The sequence below is a fragment of the Periplaneta americana genome, chromosome 9, assembly GCF_040183065.1.
Source record: "Periplaneta americana isolate PAMFEO1 chromosome 9, P.americana_PAMFEO1_priV1, whole genome shotgun sequence".
NCBI classification, from domain to species: domain Eukaryota; kingdom Metazoa; phylum Arthropoda; class Insecta; order Blattodea; family Blattidae; genus Periplaneta; species Periplaneta americana.
Genome location: NC_091125.1, coordinates 154,090,992 through 154,113,683, shown reverse-complemented (window position 1 = coordinate 154,113,683; position 22,692 = coordinate 154,090,992). Strand labels below are relative to the sequence as shown.

General features: G+C 35.2%; 1 protein-coding gene across 8 annotated transcripts in view; it reads left to right on the top strand.

Annotated features, from left to right (window-relative positions):
* magu (SPARC related modular calcium binding-like protein magu) overlaps nt 1–22,692 on the top strand; it is a 310,140-nt gene that overhangs the window by 49,836 nt on the left and 237,612 nt on the right. The gene's annotated exons all lie outside the window — the stretch shown is intronic.

The window sequence follows — 22,692 nt, the reverse complement described above, 5'->3', positions numbered from 1 at the left end:
TGCAGTGCTGCTGAAACTCCTAAAAATTTCATTTGCGACTTTCGCCAATCTACATGAAAGAAAATTTAGTGTTAAGTTTCTCTAATGTTTGCATATTGTTGCTAAATGTTGATTCTATGTACAGGGATATCATTTTATTTTTACTAACATTTTTAATATTAATCTGGCTATACCTTTCTATTAACGATTGAAACATGAAACACCGTTTGCTTCCCCTTCCACGACTGGAGTTCGATGATACTGGCGTAAAATACAAATCACTTTACTAGGCATAGGAGGGAAGAAAAGTAGTTCATCCATTTATGTAAACTAGGAAATATCGCAATTATGAGTTTGATAATTTTCATTAGGTTTTTGTTTAATCAAAATACAGTACTTTATTAAGAATAAGTGTTTTTACTAACGAATTGAACTATCCATTCGGACGTATTAATTATGCAACGTATATTGTATTGTTACAGCACATTAGCGTACTATATAAAGAATAAAGTTAAATTGAAAACTAATCATAATATGGATATTTAAACACATTTTTGAAAATGGTGGCCGTTCATTTCGATACAGGCTTCAGTTCTTTTGTGCATATTATCACACTTTAGACTATTGTATCTAATTCCAATTACCAGTTTCGTCCTTCGTACGAGTAACTAATGTTGAAATAATTCTGTACCTACTCTATAAAAGAGTACCTTACGTACTGTAAATTCAGTCTTCACTTCTGCCCGATCCGAAAAGATAAAATTACTCAGAAGTGCTATCTACTGTCCGTTCAAATGGATTTGTCGCAGGGTCGCTAGAAAGGGGGGGGGGATCACGTGACGGTTAATTACTTAACGAGGCCCTTTTATTTAAGTTATTTTAAACACTTGTATAATATTACGTAGACGTCTAATTCCTAACAGAAATTCATGTTTTCAGAAAATAGCTAAGATAGCCCAGCTACTAGACTTTACAGAGGGGCGAACATAAGCAGGTGGGGGAAACCGGGATGCGACGTAGGCAAACAGACGACGGTACCTGTGCGAAAATATGATTCAATATTGAAAGCTCTTTTCGTCACTGGAAAACGCGAACATATTTCTGGAACGTACTATACTCACTGACTCAGTACTGCTTACGCGCCCTCGGCTCTGTGTCGTGAACGGTTGGAAGTTTACTAGTAGAGGGGGTGGGAGTGAAGTACATTCAAAAACTCTGGTACAATAAAAATTGAAGTAAAAATAAAATGATGTCCCTGTATATCTATGGATACATATTCCAATTGCATTTGTATCTGTGTAGTACTACCGCAACTGCTTGCGTCCCATTTCCCACTTGGTAGGGTAATTGCATGCAATACAACTTTTTCATATAGCCTATCATCAATAGAAAAGAATATTGTTTAGAAATATATTTTGTAACTTGTAAATATTATTAGAACCTAATGTTTATTTTCTCCGAAAGTTTGAGTGTTGCATTAAAATTTTCTTGGAATTTAATATAACGATAGGAAGCCAGATGCGTGCAATTACTCCTTCACTCCCCTGTTGTATTTTTTGTCAAATTGATTGTGTAATGAATATCTGGGAAAGATGTTTTAACGAACTGTTTGCTGTTCATGTACATAAATGTAAATCAGTAAACTGATGCGTGCAAGAATCTGCTCAAGACACCTGCCAACTAAGATTCATTCTCTATCTCTCTCTTTCTCTTATTTACCCATGCGGCTAATCTACTAGCTACAACGTCTGGATGTATTCTGCTTCGATTTCCGGAGTAGAAATGGGGATTTATTTCTGCACAATAACTGGGTTTTATCTTTTCGCTTATGTTCGTCTTGAATTTTCTTATACGATTGCCTTATGTCAAACTGACCACAAGGCCGAGGACTCCGTTTAGTTATAACCTATCTGATGTTGGATAAGAAATAAATGGCCCAAAATGCCTCAGATAGAAGACGTGTTCTTGATTTCATGAACTTAATCATTAATTTGTCAATGTAATAATTGTTTGATTATTCGGTTGAGAAGCTTTTGTCATCTAGTCTTCTGTCAAACAATCTGAAAGTTAGAATTTATAAAACAGTTATATTACCGGTTGTTCTGTATGGCTGTGAAACTTGGACTCTCACTTTGAGAGAGGAACAGAGATTGAGGGTTTTTGAGAATAAGGTTCTTAGGAAAATATTTGGGGTTAAGAGGGATGAAGTTACAGGAGAATGGAGAAAGTTACACAACGCAGAGTTGCACGCATTGTATCCTTCACCTGACATAGTTAGGAACTTAAATCCAGACGTTTGAGATGGGCAGGGCATACAGCACGTATGGGCGAATCTAGAAATGCATATAGAGTGTTAGTTGGGAGGCCAGAAGGGAAAAGACCTTTGGGGAGGCCGAGAAGTAGATAGGAAGATAATATTAAAATGGATTTGAGGGAGGTGGTATATGATGATAGAGACTGGATTAATCTTGCTCAGGATAGGGACCAATTCATTCATTCATTTCATTCATTCATTTATTTTATTCCATAGATCTTACATGAGCAATGAAGCTTTAAGATGTGGAACATGTCAACATTTTACAATATTACAATTACAATTTTTACAAATTTTTATAGTTTTACAATTTAGTAATTTTCTACAATTTTTACAATTTTGTACAATTTTTTTACATTTTTTTTACATTTTGGCGAGATGTAGTGAGATGAGATGAGGTCCGAGGATTCGCCAAAATATTACCCGGCATTTGCCTTTTCGGTGGGGGAAACCTCGGAAAAATCCAACCAGGTAATCAAATCAAAGGGGTTGATGCCAAGGACTCGCCATAGACCATCCGGCTTCAGTCCCACGGCTGGGGAAAACCTCCGAAGAAACCAAAGTCCAAAGGGGGATCCAACCCAAGCCGGAACGCAGCTCCGGATCAGCAGCCCAGCGAGTCTGTCGACTGAGCAACATCGATGGCTTTACTAAAAGTATACAATACATAGCCAATCAGATTATTAAATTTACAAACGCAAACGATCATTCATAAGTTGAGCTATATTATAATACCAAACAATTTAATTAAATTTAAGGCATAAACAATTCAACCAGTTGTGATATACAGAAATTGATAATACATATCATGCAAACTACTTCAAATTACAAACACAAACAATTTATCAGTAGAGCTATATAGATTACTATTCAATTTAAAGCATATACAATTCATCGGCCAAATCTATACAAATATATACAATACAAAGTAGCATACTTTCATTAAGCTATACAAATTTGTGCAATTAATATCAAGTAGATTAATTCAATTTATAATCATAAACAATTCATCAGTTGAGCTATACATATTACCATTCAATTTACAGTAGGTCTATATACAATTCATCAGTAGAGCTACACAGACTAGTAATCATTTTAAGAACATATACAATTCATCAGCCAAACTATACAAACATATACAATCAAATTAGTATTTTCGTTAAGCTATACAATTCATATGAAGTAGATTATTTCAATTTATAAGCTTAAACAATTCATCAGTAGACCTATACAATGGCGGGCTTATGTGAGGGCGGCAATGAACCTCCGGGTTCCTTAAAAGCCAGTAAGTAAGTAATAATTGTTTGTTGCTGTCTTCTTAGCTGATATGATGTAGAATGAAATAAAACAATAAAATTACTTTCCAGAGTACCAATGAGTAGGTCATGTTATTACGTGGAAAAGTTGAATAACATCTTGTTTACGCCCAATCGTTAATATGTTTTTGATTTTTAATAAAATACGTGAAATGAAGCAACGTTGAAGTAGGCTGTAATGAGCGATCATTAAGGACTTTCTTTGATTTCACGGCATCCGCCGCTGTTTGCTATTCCTTTTCTTTCTCAGGCCGCTGCACCTTCCTCGCATTGCGTCTTAATCCAAGACGATAACTTCTTTGCAATCTACAATTAATTTTATCAGCTACATACTTACTTTTACACGCTTTCCACTTTTCATTAGTTGCCTTGAGTTCCTGTTCCTATTCTCCATAATCTTCTATCTTTCACTTCTTCTAACCCTCTTTACTGTATGGCTTTGATGATGCCGACATACCGAGAATTACAGGGTCTCCCACGCCAGAAGGGGACCATCTAAGAAGACCATCTTTCTTCTGACATTCGTTGTGCATGACCATACCACTTTAGAATTCGTGTTTCTACTCCATCAGTAATAGTTTTGGTGCATCCATTTCTGGTCGAATCACAGATCTATTTATTCCTTGCTTTGCATTCTTAATATTCTCATACTGTACTTCTTCTGAACTTTATTGCAGGAGTTATTTAGTTGTAACTGCTAAATTCATTCAAACTAATTATTTCGAGAGAACTAAATCTACAAAAATCGTTTCAAGTATGACAACAGTCCGAAGCAGACACAAACTTTTAGAGCGTATATTCAGTTTCGCTGACAACTGATTTACAATTACTCACACTTAAGTTTCTTTTAGTAGACATAATTTTATTAATCTATAGATTACTAAGCTACCGCGCCGTAGCGTCGTGGCCTAAGGCATCATGCATAGAACTCGCGTTACGGAAGCTCGTGGGCAAGGAAATTTCTCATGAAATTTCGGCCAGCAGGCTATATGGGATCAATGGCCACACAGCATCGTGATAAATTTGGGAAGCTACCATAAGTATCAAAATGTGGTTTCGAAAATCAGCTAATAACGGCTGGGGGAGAGCGATCATCATTGCTAACCATACATTACCTCCGTTCTGGTTGTATGATCGTTAACCTCTACTAAGGCATGTGAACGTGAGGCCAGCATTCAGTTGGTCGGCCTTGGCTCTCCACTTCATGGATTGTTTTTGTAATAATAATAATAATAATAATAATAATAATAATAATAATAATAATAATAATGATAATGATAATGATAATGATAATAATAATAATAATAATAATAATGATAATAATATTTGTAAAGCTGTTGGAATACTATTATTATTATTATTATTATTATTATTATTATTATTATTATTATTATTATTATTATTATTATTATTAAAGCGTTAGGCTACGTAATAAATCATAATACACACTCAAACGACTGAATTGCTGGATGCTGACTAGGCCTATACAGATTATTTAATAGTAACTTATATTACGATGCAAGGTGGAAGTAAATTAAATTATGGCTTATTTAAGGACTCTCGCAACTGACGAGGTTATACCAGCGTCGCCAGTGTGCCGGAATTTTGTTACGCAGGAGTTCTTTTACATGCCAGTAAATATACTGACATGAGCCTGTCGCATTTAACACACTTAAATGCCATCGACCTGGGTCGGGATCGAACCCGCAACCTCGAGCACAGAAAGCCAGTGCTATACCGACTGCGATACCCAGGCCGACGGTTGGGAATGGCTTTTTACAAAATCGAGGGAAAAACGAGCAGAGCTAGTCTTTTTATTTCCGAGATTTTGTAATGCACTTCACAAACGTGTATTGCACAGTATTTCTTGCACGATAGTATATTTTGAAAATAATATTTTTAAAAATCTTAATATACAATAGCATACATAGAAGGCAGTGGTTTTCATTAAAACTGTAAAGTAGTTATTTGTAATATTTAAACATACTTATCTAGATTGACAACTCTGAATTCAATAAAATGTACTTTCAATTGTGGCGGCCGTTGTGCTGTAACGATGAGAAAACACACTATCGTGCAAAAAAAAAAATAATAAAACGGATGTCATTTCAGTGAAAACCAGTTTTACTAACTAGATACTTTTAGTTCAATAATTGAATCTAATGATGGTGGTAATAGTAGTGGTTGTGGTGGCTGTGATTATTGTAGTTTTATCGGTTACATAATGTGATTTAATTTTAATGTATAGTCCAGTTGATTTACTTAACATTTTGAAGCAATAGCTTAAGTGTTCAGTTTCTACTGCATTATGGTAAGTCGATACGCATTAGTTAATTCGCATTTGGTGCCTTCTTGTTGATGATTTTTGTATTGGACAGTTCACACACTTCAAACTTACGGCGAATTCTGAGAACATCTACTTGAACACTGAAGTGCTTCTTCTACAGAAATCCTTTGTATACACTCACTTAGCTGCTGGAAATCATTAAAGAGTCTCTTTAAGGACAAATTTTACCTGAGTGGTCAGACCTTCAGCTTGTCATGCAGGCCGTCCGGGTTCGAGTCCCGGTGAGGCTTGGTACTTTTCATTGAACAGTTTTGCCCATGCGAGGCATCTACATCGTTCAGTCAATATTTCTCTATTTCGTTATTATTCCATAAGACTCTTTGAACGCCGGTTGGCGACGCAAGGTGGCGGCTGGTCTAGGGACAAGTGGGGTTGCCTACTTGAAATCTGGCTACGCAGCGAACCTTAGTGTAGTCAGCCAGTATGGGTTTAAGAATGCGCCTAATTTGAGGGTTGACACAATAGATCGAGAAAAGTCGCACTATTGGGTCGTAGTGCCCCCTCTCCAGAAATTACATTTCATTCCAGTCCAAGGGCAAATTTTCATTCTCAGGACGAGAATCGAACGCGGGATCTCATGATTTTTATACACGAATGCTGGTCGCTAGACGACGAAGCCGTATGTTATAGACTTTGCATATTATATAGTCAATTTAATAGGATTGATAATATCGCCTGTTGTTTATGCAACTCACAGAGCCTAGGTGTATCGAAGGTTACATTGTATTCTACGAATGTTTCTAGGAAAACTACCGTTTTCTATACTGCCATTTGGTATATACTAGTCTACCGGAGTTTTACAGCTCTACCCAGATCCATCGCACGTTTCTATTGCTAATTGGAGAAATACTGATGAATAGAGCCCGGAATTCTAAGCACAATGAAACCGTAAAATAACCAAGCAAATAAGCACGAAACATGGTGAAAATAAGCACCAAAATAAGCAAAAACGAATACACGGAAATATGACGATAAATTATTTGTTTCGTAGAACTCTTACCATATTGAAGGCTGTTGCAGTATACTTACAAGGAAGGTCGTCCTGAGATTTTTCTGTGTGAAGCTCCTGCGTCTGTCAGTGAAGAATGATTTGTACAGTGAAAATGTTCTTTCGACATCGCATGACGTCACAGGGATATGTGAAAAGCACTACAGTTCTTCGGTGAATTCCACTCCACCAAAAAGCTTTTTAGAAATTTGACACAGTGTTTTGTAGCCGGAATTTTTCTGTAATACCTGACTGAGTTTGTCGAACACAATGTTTGCAACCCCATGAGTCATAAAATAAACGAAATTATTATTAACTAATGATGGATACTTGACTGTTCGTCATTCACCCATACGAAGCCAGTTGTGTAGACCAATTTACTGACAGAGTCGTCCAGGGTGCGCCATAGGAGGCTGGTCTACGCTACACCCGCTGTGAGATGAGATGGTGATAGCGATTTGTTGGGATGCCACAGGGGAACCGGAGCTCCCGGAGAAAGTCCTTGTTTTAATTGGACCATGGGCTTGCCCAAGTAATAAATCGGGGATACACCGGAAATCGAACCCGAGTCCACATGATTATAAGTTCAGCGTTCTAGCTACTAGACCATACATGGGCACAATTTCGGTTACGTGAGGCACTCGATTTGAAATAGTTTGTTTACTAGGAGAGGAGACTGCAGAGTAGGATGGGAAATATAAACTGCTGTGACCTGCGTCACCATATCGTAATCGCTAAGGCGGTCAGTGGCGAATTATTAGGAAAGCGCTTGGTTAACGTGAGAGACTCGAAAAATCTTATTCAATTTGGCAAATTAATTCGACAGCTTTAATCATAAACCTCTTTACTATTTCTCCATCATTGAATTGATTTAAATCATAGGCGAGAAATTGCGTAACTAGGCAATAATATTCTATCACGTTGTCTACGTTTATATTCTTGAATATTCTGGCGTTTCTCAATATTACGTAATAGATTTGCACGTTCTCGACCTAAAATAATTTCAGAAAATCATATTTCGTTTTCTACGCACATTTGATATTTTTTTTTATAAATTTATTTTGGAAATAATACGTACAAACAACATTTAATTCCTCGTGCCTTTTAATGCAGCGTGTTTAAGGTATAATGTCGTATTTAGTATACTATGCAAATGTTAAGATAATAAATTTCCTTCGGAATAGTACGAAAAATAACATTTAATTTGTCTTACCTTCTAATTCAGCATGTTCTTTATGACATAAGGACTATTGTCGTTGTATATTAAATTTATAAATGCCTAATAGGATTTTCGAGCATAATAAACATCGTATGTCCTCCCCTTCTAAACAGCAAAACAACTCTTCCTGCCATTTCTCATGAAATAATCGTTTTCTAACGCGTACACACTGCTTTGATAATGCCATTATGCCACCACTGATATTGCTTATGAAACTGATATAGAACCTGCCCACACCTAGGAGCTACGTGAGGGAGGAACGGGGACTGTGAAGATGATGTCACTCAGAGCGATAAGCTCTGTGAAGGTCAGTGAGACACAAATTCTCAAGTGAGGCACGATGCCCATCTGTGCACTAGACCAATAATAATTAGAGGCATGATTTTTCCGTTAATCTAAAAATTTTCGGATCCTTACATTTGAAGACATTTTCAGCCATTCCTTTGTTACGTTTCCCTTTAGTAGAAATGCAACACCTGTATTATAAAGTACACTTCACTTCTATTCCTAATAAATTGCCAGACTTATTGAGTGCTGCGACTCTATGTATATTTATGGGTTATTCCAAATGACTGTTGCCTGTCCATCTTCACTTGTTGATACTAGGGTTGGCTTATGTTCGTGTCATTTATCTGCTTCCTCTCCTATTCCAACAGCTTTACAAATATTATAGTGCATCTGCTAACGTAAGTGTGTTGTATTGCTTTATTGTATATTTATCCTGAGCTAAAGTAAGATCTCTGAATATCAGATGTTCTGTGGTTTCATCTACTGTATTTATGTTTTAGACATACTATTTACAGTACTTCTTATATTTTATCAATATACTACATACAAAGAGAAAGTATTATAATGCCACAAAAATATATTTCGAAACTTTGACGGAAATATACTGTACGTTTTCAGCATCTGTGATTCCCAAAAAGTGATCTCAGTACACCGTTTGTGTTTACGATGTGTTAGAGAAGTAAATGTAAATATAGTTTTGAGGAATATAGGAAGTATTTAAAAGATATAAAACGGGTGAATTGGTAAAATTTTTATACAGTCATACATAAAATTTAATGGAGACTCGGAATGTAAACCTTGAAATAGGGTGCCATTAAAAAACGTCTACTGTCACACTACGTATGCCTGAATAACTTTTTTCGAATACTGGTATCATATTGTATGGTTTATCTCCAACAGCTTTTGTACAAAACTTTTTTTTTTTGTAAAATTAATATTTAAGAAGTTATTCAATATTCCATATTTATTGGTGGAACAGATAATTCTCTTTGATTATTATTCATTAATGAATGTTGAAAAATGACGAGGATATCTAATACTGTCTGTTTATCAAATCTGTACTTTGATTTAAATTTATTATCTATATCTTATTCTAATAATAGGCTACGCTAAGGAACACGAGCAGCATTAATAATCTCCTAGACGTCTTCAATGTTCTCGACAAATTCAACAATTTTCCAAATATCAGCCATTTTCCTTATGTTCACGAACGAAAGTCGAAGTCAAAGTCTAGATTTTCGGCGACTTCGAAGTAAAGTCACAATTCATTCATTCATTCATTCATTTATTTTATTCCATAGATCTTACATGAGCAATGAAGCTTTAAGATGTGGAACATGTCAACATTTTACAATATTACATTTACAATTTTTACAAATTTTTATAGTTTTACAATTTAGTAATTTTCTACAATTTTTACAATTTTTTACAATTTTTTACATTTTTTACATTTTTTTTACATTTTTTTTTTTACATTTTGGCGAGATGTAGTGAGATGAGATGAGGTCCGAGGATTCGCCAAAATATTACCCGGCATTTGCCTTTTCGGTGGGGGAAACCTCGGAAAAACCCAACCAGGTAATCAAATCAAAGGGGTTGATGCCAAGGACTCGCCATAGACCATCCGGCTTCAGTCCCACGGCTGGGGAAAACCTCCGAAGAAACCAAAGTCCAAAGGGGGATCCAACCCAAGCCCGAACGCAGCTCCGGATCAGCGGCCCGGCGAGTCTGCCGACTGAGCTACATCGATGGCTCTACTAAAAGTATACAATACATAGCCAATCAGATTATTAAATTTACAAACGCAAACGATCATTCATAAGTTGAGCTATATTATAATACAAAACAATTTAATTAAATTTAAGGCATAAACAATTCAACCAGTTGTGATATACAGAAATTGATAATACATATCATGCAAACTACTTCAAATTACAAACACGAACAATATCAGTAGAGCTATATAGATTACTATTCAATTTAAAGCATATACAATTCATCGGCCAAAACTATACAAATATATAAAATACAAAGTAGCATACTTTCATTAAGCTATACAAATTTGTGCAATTAATATCAAGTAGATTAATTCAATTTATAATCATAAACAATTCATCAGTTGAGCTATACATATTACCATTCAATTTACAGTAGGTCTATATACAATTCATCAGTAGAGCTACACAGACTAGAAATCATTTTAAGAACATATACAATTCATCAGCCAAACTATACAAACATATACAATCAAATTAGTTCAATTTACAAACTTATTTTCGTTAAGCTATACATTTCATATGAAGTAGATTAATTCAATTTATAAGCTTAAACAATTCATCACTTGACCTATACAGTATACTATTCAATTTACAGTACATACAATTCATCAGTTATGCTAAACAAAAAATACAATACATAGTAAACAGATTAAGTCAATATAAAAACATATTTTAGTTGAGCTATATAAAATTGTACATGTCATTTAAGTAGAATAATTCAATTCACAAGCATAAACAATTCATCAATTGTGTAGAAGGTATGAGTATGTAGAAATTTGGTTAATTCTTTTCTGAACCTTTTCTCGTTGTTCTTCAAATCTTTAAGATAATTAGGCAGTGCATATGATGCGATATGATTGAAGTTTACTTTCGTCAAAGTGTCTACTGTGAATAGGAAAATGGTGACTTTGTACTTTCCAAAGTCAACTTTGATCCAAAGTCTCGTCTGTGAATACGATCCTAAATGACGATTACTAGATCTTTAAATGGAATACGCAATCGCATCTTAAATTTATACTGTCATCATTTTCTGTGTATAGGCTTATAAGTTGTAACAATTACAAGTGTCAGTTTAGAAGATGATAAAATTAACTGATGGCATTTTAAAAGCAATCCGGCGATATGATCTAATTGACCCGTAAAGACGAGTAGGCTACGTCTGTAGTAGCTTATTGTAATGTTGTGGTCACGGAAGTGCAGAGAAGCTGATAAACGTGACTCAAGGAAATGACGTTTTTGAATTGAGTTGCTTTCAGTGAACCCAGTAGAGTAGACAATGCAGCTGTGAAGGACGGCGTCTGATAATACACTGGCCGACTCCATCTATATTAGTGACAAACCTATAGCAATCAACAAACGCTGACCTCAATTGGATTCCGCTTAGGACATGAATGTTTATCCGTTGTTAATGTAATGAATGACCTTAGTAGCTGTGGTCCGGAGTCCCGCTCTGTGCCCATCTGAAAATGTCTGTAAAGGAGCAAAAAATAAGCCAAAGGCGATATCGTGACGTACTGTAACTCCACAGAAGAATGAGGAAAATAACTGATGATGATTGAAGACTAAGGTGATTCAGACCTAATTGATCAACATGATTGTGTTGATGACAGTAGTATGAGGATAATAATTAAAAATTATGTTTTAAGGTAATGACGACCACTGGAGATGATACTGGTGATTGGAGACTGTGGTGATTGAAAATGATTATGGTGGTAATAATAGAAGGTTATGGTTATAACTAGGGAGCGGATTTTTATGTGCTAAAAAATTTTAATATATTTATTTTTTATGTGCTAAAAAGTACGAAAATATTTGCTAAAAATAAAAAAATATATATATATATTTTTTAAATATGACAAAATACCTTACTTAGCTTGAAAAAAAAATGTTACTAGGTACTCACCAACCAGACCTGAGTGCTAGTAGTTAGCCGAGAATTGCAGTGAACAACAAAGGTCATCTCCAAATTCTCCATCACAAATGCATGCCGATTATCTCTGAACAACGACTTATACTGTGAAAACGATCTTTCCACATCACAGGACGTCAGACGTGCATATTTAAAGAGAGGAATGTCACAAACACAAACACCGTCAATTTCACCTACAGGCACACCCTCCAATACTTGAGCAACTTTACACATTTTTTTTATATCCACCGTTTTTCCCAAACACATTCTGGAATTTGTCCTTTAGTAATTGTGCTTCTGAACCTGGTAGCGAGTCTAGTTTAATTTCCACGGCATGCACCTCCCTGTTTCAGGCAACAGGTTTTTGGATGTTTCGAGTTTTTTTATGGTGTCACACAAAAAGCTTAAATTTGCTAATAGGAAAGTAAAATCGTTTTTTAAATAACCATCTTTCAGTATATCTTGAAGGATATCGATTGACGAAGCCCGGTAACGGGGAATCACAACAAAATATATTGCCTTACATGACATGAGCGAGAGGCGAGAGATGTGTTTAAATTAAATAATGTTCATACCCGAGCTCTTGTCTGTTGTGTTTCACAAACAAAGCGTGGAATGAAATCATCTTGAGCAACAATAAACATTCCTAATTATGTGTTGCAAGGTCTCTCCTAGTCCATGTTAATTTATTCTCTAATAATAACATTGATAAGCTGCCTAGCAATTCTCAGAACTTGGGGCGATACTATTACAAAAATGGATCACGGATACCCACACAGCGCTTAGAAACACGAAGCAACTGAAAATACTTAAAAAAATGTAACGTAATTCTGAGTGATATATTTGATTTAGTTTTAAAATATTTAAAAGTTCTTGTAAAAAAGTTATTTAAGTAAAAAACTCCAAGATTTATGCGTTTATGATAGATTTCCTGAAAATATGTATTTACATAATTTTTTTGTGAAAATATGTGTTTTATGCGAAATAAAATTCGGGTTTTTAACTTGAAACTTCATGTTCGGAATTTTTAACTTTGTAAATTGTGTTTTATCACACCCAAAAATAATATTTAATTACATACGAATCCGCTCCTTAGTTATAACTGATGATTGAGGGGAGAAGGATGGTTTTAACACAGTCTACTATATACAGTCGCGAAGCTTGAGGTGTTTTTTTTTGCAAATCTCGTGATAAAGCGCTCCAAGCGGTTAGCAACTAGAAACAATAGACTGTCCATGGTCGACTCTGGACTGTGTCGTATTTCTATCGAGTGCTAGCTCGTTGCGTATTTCACATTGATGCTTGTGAAATGTTCGTTAGTGGTTATAATGAAAATGTTAATGGCTAAAATATAATAATTGGAATAATAATATGGGACAAGGAGGAGACGTTTGTAGTGCTATAAATTGTAGCAACAATAAGAGAAAGAGGCCAGAGTTATCCGATTTCCGAAAGATTCAGAAACTGTGCAGAAACAAAACTGTTAATTTGAAGTTCTTTGTGACTGTTAGAATACATTATATCCTTAAATTTCACAATGAATTGTTTCAGTCTAACCGAAAGGACATTAGATACCGGTTAAAGTTCTGTCACTTAGGCTGCTAAATTTCCAGAGAAATAAAGGTTAGGTCTACTTTTTTTTCAGAGGATATATTTTTAATTGTAGTTATTAATTTTGTTATTATTTTTATGTGTTATTTTACTAAAGACGTAGAAAAATTAAGTTTGTTTTAATGAAATTTATTGATCACGTTTTATTTTCAATTCTGGTGGGATTATTATTGCTTAGGCCTACTTTTTTCTTCAAAGGATATGTTTTTAATTATAGGTGTTAATTTTGTTGTTATTTTTATCTGTTGCTTTACTAGAGACGTAGAAAAAGTCTGTTACAATAAAATTTATTGATCACGTTTTATTTCCAATTCCGGTGTGATTATTATTACTTAACCTCATCCCACTTTGTTAACTACGTAAGCCTACACTACAAGTACCGGTACACGTAAGTTACTCCATTAATTCATATTTCCATTATTATTGTTGTAAAGAGAAATGCAAATTAATATTTATTGGTTTCATAGTTAATTATCGCTATCGCTATAATCTTGAATGAGTGAAGCTATTATAGTAAATTTCAGTTCGTTTTGCACAAACAAAAATTATATTAACTTATTTCTTGTAGGTATCTTCGAGTTTATGGTGGAATTTAATATGCATTCATTAAAATAATAAATTAACTTTATGCATTTAATATTTCAATAATGGAAGGAAGGTGTTAATTTTTTCCAAAAGAACACGACAACGAAAGTGTAACATATTTTGTCGGCTGCTAGGAGAGAGATCTGCGATGATGAGGCGATAGTAGCGATCCTAGTGGTGGGCAACTACCCATGTTTGCATTTTTACTACATATTGAGCTTCGCGACTGTATATAGTAGACTGTGGTTTTAATATGGTAGAAAACCGATGTATTAAAAAAATTAGAATATTCTTTGATGCATGAAAACTTATAAAATTTAATGCACATTAATCCTCTTGACAGCTGTTGCGACACTATTTTTAAAGCTCTGGAGCACATGGAAAAGGATGGTTAAATATGATGAAAAACCAGTAGGCTACATTTCCATTTCTTTTTCTTTATTTTTATGCTTTAAAGTAATCTTTGTTATGTGAAAAATGAATACATTTAATGCACATTTACGGCATTTGACTGAAATTTGCCGTAATTTTAATGTTTCACTTTATTCTCATACAAAAACTTAAATTAAATACGATGAAAGAGTAATGGAACGGAAAAAAATTCTCTCCGGCGCCGGGATTTGAACCCGGGTTTTCAGCTCTACGTGCTGATGCTTTATCCACTAAGCCACACCGGATACCCATCCCGGCGTCGGACAGAATCGTCTCAGTTTAAGTTCCAACTCTTGGGCTCCCTCTAGTGGCCGCCCTCTGCACTACGTCATAGATATCTATGAACGTAGGACTTAAGTCCACGCATGTGCTGAGATGCACTCGTAATGAGTGACTAGTTGGCCGAGATCCAACGGAATAAGCGCCGTCTTAAATCACGAAGTGATTTACGCATTACGCATAATATATATATTATTTTAATGTGCCGAAGTACATATGATATTTCCATGCAGATATTCTGCGACATCATACGATGAAAGAATTTTTCTCCGTTCCATTACTCTTTCATCGTATGATGACGCAGAATATCTGCATGGAAATATCATATGTACTTCGGTACATTAAAATAATGTATATAATATATATTAAATTAAATATCTTCGGAACTATTGGTGCTACATGTATGATATTTTGAACACACATTCTTAGGCTGTTGGGAAACTTTCCTCTGGAATGGAAATTTATTATTTTGTAGCATTTGAAAAAAAAAGTAATCCTTATTTCTATGAAGTTACCTCTAAAATTAATTCTTAAAATATAGGCTAATTGTTTATTTTAAAATTTGGAAAAACTAATATAAAAATTATGCTTCAGACATAAGAAAAAAAAGTGATTTTTGGAGTACAATCTCGAAGAGATTTTGAATTAAAAATGGTAGAGGCATTTTAGTGAATTACTATATCCTGGTACTTTTTTTTTTCTCTGAAATTTCGGCCCCATGTTTTTTAGGAAAACTAATCTCGAATTTAAGCTTTGCAGCAATGATATTTCTTCATTAAAAATGAATACGTATCAAATAGGTGAAAAATTTCTAATTGTACAATCCTCTCTCCTTAAGAATAATATGGTTATGATAATGATGGCAACAACTATTTTAGAAGCAGCTGATATTGAGGGTAACGACTGTGAATGAGAAAGAAGAAAGTGGCTATTATTGCAGATGATGGTGATATAAATTGTAATAATAATAATAATAATAATAATAATAATAATAATAATAATAATAGAGTTCAATGGAAAATATTCTGTTAAATAAAACAATAGGCCTGCTAAATCAACACAGTGGAGCAATTTAGCACATTTAATTAATTATCTGGGATGCCTCATTTCATATAATGAAGATAAAGATCTGGAAAGAGAATTGTTAAGATTCCAGTACATGTGTGGCACAGTCTACGAAACTTATAAAAATAAAACCAGAAGAAATACTATGGTACAGTCCTACGAAGTATTAGCAGTTCCACTTCTTAATGCTGGTTTACAATGAACTGGGAATGGAAACGGCAATGAGAACAATAACGGAAATATTGTTAAAATAAAAATGTGTTTAAATGTGAGCATTTCATAATTAACGAGCTTGCCGGAGTCCGGGAACGGGAAAGTGAAATTTAATTGTGAATGCTCACATTTAAATACATTTTATTTTATCAATATTTCCGCTCCCGTTCTCTTTGTCGTTTCCGTTCCCGGTTTATTGTGGACCAGCCTTTACTTACGGCAGAGAAAACTGGTCTCTGAACAAGTCAAGAAAAACGAAAATCAAATTTGTGGAGAAGAGGGTCTTAAGGTGAATAATAAGATATGCAGTATCTTTTTTTTTTTTAGTAGGTTATTTTACGACGCTTTATCAACATCTTAGGTTATTTAGCGTCTGAATGAGATGAAGGTGATAATGCCGGTGAAATGAGTCCGGGGTCCAGCACCGAAAGTTACCCAAGATTTGCTCATATTGAGTTGAGGGGAAAACCCCGGAAAAAACCTCAACCAGGTAACTTGTCCCGACCGGGAATCGAACCCGGGCTACAGATGTGGACTGCAGTATCTTGAATGAACACTCTCAACATCGACTTCAAAAAGCAGCAAACCATTTCTAACTTGGGAAACAAAATTTATCAAATTAAGTAACCGTGATTCGAACATGCATAACATAATATGAATTCGACGACGTTCTGTGGAAGAATTAGATCGCTATGGGAGAATGGCGGAATGGAGAAATGTTGACGGAATGATGTAGGGAAAACGAAAAAACCCCAACAGCGACCTAATCCTCCACAAGTGTCACTATAGATTTTTCAATGAAATATTTCAGGCCTGACCGAGACTCGAACCGGATCGCCTGCGTGGCAGGCTGAAGGTCTGACCACTCAGCCACCGTAGGGCTTACAAAATAGGCCTAATAGTGAGTCTAATGAGGATTTCTTATTGTTAGAAGATTAATAGTGAATTACGCAAGTGAGTGAAAAATCTGTTTCAAGATTCTTTGGTTTCCATGTAGATTGCATGCATTAGACCTATTAGAAATGTGAATATTTGTACACTAACTTCAGTGGTGCCGTGTAGGGGAGAGAGTGCACGGTCTCGTTATGGGAAACCCTGCTTGAGATAAAAACGAAGATGTGATGCTGTGTGTAAGGTCAATTGTAAGTGACGGCTCTGAGATTTATGCGCTCCCAAAGGAAAGCAGCCTGACACATGCAAGAAACGGACTCCATGCCGGTGTAGTGCTTCGTGCAAGTTTAAGACATCGATCCTAGGAATACGCAAATAAAAAAAATTGGCAGTGGAATCTTGGTTCTGAAAAGTATAACGTAAATACGTCTTGTATTAAAATTATATTTTAGGCATAATGATCCTTCAATATAGACGTTTTTACGTAAAAAAATGTGTATGAATCGTTTCGACTATCAATTATTGCATTGTCGTCTCGAGACTAGGCCACATGGAAGGAGGAAGCGATTATGAAGTAATAATTAACGAGAAGGTTCCGCCTTTTTAAATTTAAATGCGGTGAGTATAAAGACAGAAATGAAAAGAAATATCAAACTTCTATTTCAAATTCCAAACATCCTTATATTACCAGCCATGCTCATAATAACAATCACGAACAGCATAAATGTTTCGCGCAAATATGGGGAGGGATGTATTGCACTCCACAAGTATGCTGATGCAAGTGGCATTAAGTGATGTATTGCCTTTCGGGAAATATCGGGATATATGGGTGGTGCGTACAACTAACAAGCAAACGTTCTGATGGGGGCAGATAAAAAAGTTAAATTTTTTTCTTCCACCATGTTAATAATGTCAAAAGAAGTGCTTATACAAATTTTGGCCACTCGACCGCAATTACGAGGCCGTCCAGAAAGTGATTTTCCTTGGGGCCGTTTATAGAAAAAAGCACAATTGCATAGAAATATTTATTGAAACAAATATAGCAATTGTTGCGCTATTTGTCAACATATCCCCCACTGTGATTGAGACATTTGTCATTCCATGGGATCAGTTTTTGTGTTGCGGAAGTCAGCCGTCTGGGATCGGAACCAGCGTTTGACTGCGTCTTCACCTCTCTCTGTTGATCCCATGATATGAGGAATGTCTCAATTCCGATGGAAAATGTATTGAAAAATAACTCAACAATTGCTGTGTCCATTCCAATAAATTTGTCCGATGAAGTTGTGTTTTTTTTTCTGTTAACGGCCCCTGGCGAACTTATTTTTTTACGGCCCTCATAATTGCGGTCGAGTGGCCAAAATTTGTGTAAGCGCTTCTTTTGACATTATTAACATGGTGGAAGAAAAAAATTTAACTTTTTTATCTGCCCCCATCAGAACGTTTGCTTGCTGGGTCATTGCAGGAAACATGATTTTTAAGCTGGAATCAAAAAAATAACAGTCCCTATTCTTTTTTGACGGGCAAATTATTATTATTTGCCACTAAGAAGAAATTTTTTTAGATTGTTTTTTCATGCCAGAAAGGTATATAAAATTTCTTAATTTTAATGTCAATCAACGAAGATGATTTTTAAACTTTCAAAGGTATTGGCCGAGAGTTCATCATGTGTTGTTAGAAAGTCGCTGATAGTAGGAAATGAATCGAGTTCTCACCACAAGTTTAATTTCTTTATCGTTACGTGAGTCCTATGCTGAATGGTGAATACAGAGTTGGACCCTGAAGATACAGAATTTATAAAATATCGGATATGTACGCAAGACTTGCAAGCCAAGAGAAGTCCCTCAGGCAAACTCGCTACTGTTGAATTCTGTGCCTCAAAAGACTGAGATAAACAAAAAATCTTCCAGCAAGCTGACAAAAATCAGAGAAAGTCATCATTTCATCAAATTAGTTAAAACACAGCTTGAAAAAAACACACCTTGGTTCTGCGGACTCCTTTCAAATCACTCATGGACATCAGGGGTCCGCGTGAACTATCAGGAGTTGAAGTTGAAGTTAGCAATAATGAATTTAAAACCTGAAAATGGACCTTCCTCTCTTACGCTTCATTTGAGGTATTCATTCTAAACACTTTTTATTATCCAATATTCTTGAATCCTTTTTATGTTTCAATGTTATCTCATCCAAAATTGAAGGGTTCAGAGCCATAGTGGGCCAACCACCATTTATTAAAAACGGAGAAAGTAAGGGTTAAAGTTAAGTGAATACCATAGTTTAATGAAGATAGACATATCATTTAGTTTTAATGTGTATACTTTATATTACTTGCTATATGTTTCCATTGAATTAATAATAATAGTAATAATAATAATAATAATAATAATAATAATAATAATAATAATAACAATAATTTATTTATTTAATATGGCAGAGCTAAGGCCTGTTATTATTCGGTTGAAAAGCTTTTATCATCCAGTCTGCTGTCAAAAACTCTGAAAGTTAGAATTTATAAAACAGTTATATTACCGGTTGTTCTTTATGGTTGTGAAACTTGGACTCTCACTTTGAGAGAGGAACATAGGTTAAGGGTGTTTGAGAATAAGGTGCTTAGGAAAATATTTGGGGCTAAAAGGGATGAAGTTACAGGAGAATGGAGAAAGTTACACAACACAGAACTGCACACATTGTATTCTTCACCTAACATAATTAGGAACATTAAATCCAGACGTATGAGATGGGCAGGGCATGTAGCACGTATGGGCGAATCCAGAAATGCATATAGAGTGTTACTTGGGAGGCCGGAGAGAAAAAGACCTTTAGGGAGACCGAGACGTAGATGGGAAGGTAATATTAAAATGGATTTGAGGGAGGTGGGATATGATGATAGAGAATAGATTAATCTTGCTCAGGATAGGGACCAATGGCGGGCTTATGTGAGGGCGGCAATGAACCTGCGGGTTCCTTAAAAGCCAGTAAGTAAGTAAGTAAGTAAGTAAGTAAGTAAGTAAGAGCTAAGGCCAGTAGGCCTTCTCTTCCGCCCAGCCAGACTCTAATTCTAATTGAATACAATTGCTTACATAGTTATTACATTAATATCTAGACCATAAAACAATATGAAATTAAATAATGAAAGTTGGATAAGTAATGTTAGTGTGACAATAATAAACATTGGTAAGAAATAGTTATAATAATAATAATAATAATAATAATAATAATAATAATAATAATAATAATAATAATAATAATAATAAGTAGTAGTAGTAGTAGTAGTAGTAGTAGTAGTAGTAGTAGTAGTAGTAGTAATAATGAAATAATTTAAATATTTATTCTGTGATATATATATATATATATATAACCATTAAACATTGAGAAACTGAAACAGCTATTATTGTTAACAAGAATTGTTAGAAAAATATTTCGTTAGTCTATTCTTAAATTGGTTTGATATCTGACAGTCCCTGACATTACTCGGTAGGGAATTCCAAAGCCGAGGAACAGGCACAGTGAAAGAAGATGAATATGAGGATGGTAATAACTTCATTTTAACCCTTGTTTTCTACGGTTTGAGGAAATGGCGCTTGGTCCACTACGGCTCTGAACCCTTCAATTGTGGATTTTACTGTCATTGTGTTCTGTGTAATATTATTTCTTATCTTCTCCCGAAACTCGGGCTACCCATTATGTTAATGTTTATAGCTACAAATCTTTCGACCATTTACTCCAAGTCGTTTCTAAATTCAACACTCATCGCTAACTCACTGGAACATTGCATGGTGTCACAAATAATCATCCATGTAAAAGTGAGGTGGATTTGGCGATGATTTTAAAGGCGAGTTTTCTGCCAAATTACGTTAAATTTATAGCTGAGGCTGTGTGTGGTTGAGAATTTGATAGGAATCAAGCCTTACTTCGCGACTAAGTGCACATTCTGGAACCTATAGTTGCTTCAATAGTATTAACTCTGACCTCCTCACACCATCCTGAGCTCGTGTTTACTTTATCAGTCTGGATGACGCAACATCGAGATCATGTGCCGGATTCGTTGTGAATAATTGTATTTATTTACTGTTAATATTAATGTGCTAGCCAATATCGATCAACAAACAGGGTTTACAATAATAATACAACAATATTTTGTTACAGTGACAAAGTAATAATAATAATAATAATAATAATAATAATAATAATAATAATAATAATAATAATAATAATTCAAACATCTTGGAGCAACAGTAACAAATATAAATAATACTCGGGAGGAAATTAAACACAGAATAAATATGGGAAATGCCTGTTATTATTCGGTTGAGAAGCTTTTATCATCCAGTCTACTGTCAAAAAATGTGAAAGTTAGAATTTATAAAACATTTATATTACCGGTTGTTCTTTATGGTTGTGAAACTTGGACTTTCACTTTGAGAGAGGAACGTAGGTTAAGGGTGTTTGAGAATAAAGTGCTTAGGAAAATATTTGGGGCTAAGAGGGATGAAGTTACAGGAGAATGGAGAAAGTTACACAACACGGAACTGCACGCATTGTATTCTTTACCTGACGTAATTAGGAACATTAAATCCAGACGTTTGAGATGGGCAAGACATGTAGCGCGTATGGGCGAATCCAGAAATGCATATAGAGTGTTAGTTGGGAGGCCGGAGGGAAAAAGACCTTTAGGGAGGCCGAGACGTACATGGGAAGATAATATTAAAATGGATTGAGGGAGATGGGATATGATGATAGAGACTGGATTAATCTTGGTCAGTATAGGGACCAATTGCGGGCTTATGTGAGGTCGGCAATGAACCTCCGGGTTCCTTAAAAGCCAGTCAGTAAGTAAGTAAGTAAGTAATAATAATAATAATAATAATAATAATAATAATAATAATAATAATAATAATAATACACTATGTAGACTACATAATAATTTAATAACTGCTAGCTGGGAATAGCGATTGAGGCGAGAAAGAAGAGATCTGGCAACATTGGGGATTTAACAAATGAAGAACAAGGACTGCATTGTTGCTCCGAGCGGCCAACTTCGTCTTTGCGCAACCGTCGGAGCGATGCATTAAGTTTTTAAACGTTTTAACGAAACTTACACGCGAGATGTGGTTGAGACCCAGCACGCATTGAGGTATTGCCAAACCACGGATTCGGTGCCAGACAGGGACCCTCCCATAAAATCCTTAGCATGTGGTGATATCTGTAACATGCGTGTATTCGATCAGCGTTCCAGTAGTGACGTGAATCTAACAGCTTCTAAATTACTAAATTTAAGCAGGTGATCACGTAATGGGGAAAATATTGTAGTTGCAACTTAATACTGTCCGTCCGAGTAGTTATGTCTCGTCCCGGTGTCCCCCACCCGTTTCCGTTGTCCTTTCTGTAAAGCATCGTGGCTGGGCTGTTAAGGTAAGCGTTCACTACATCGTATCGCACTCATCGGACGAATCGGAAAAAGACAATCTTTGCTGTAATTGT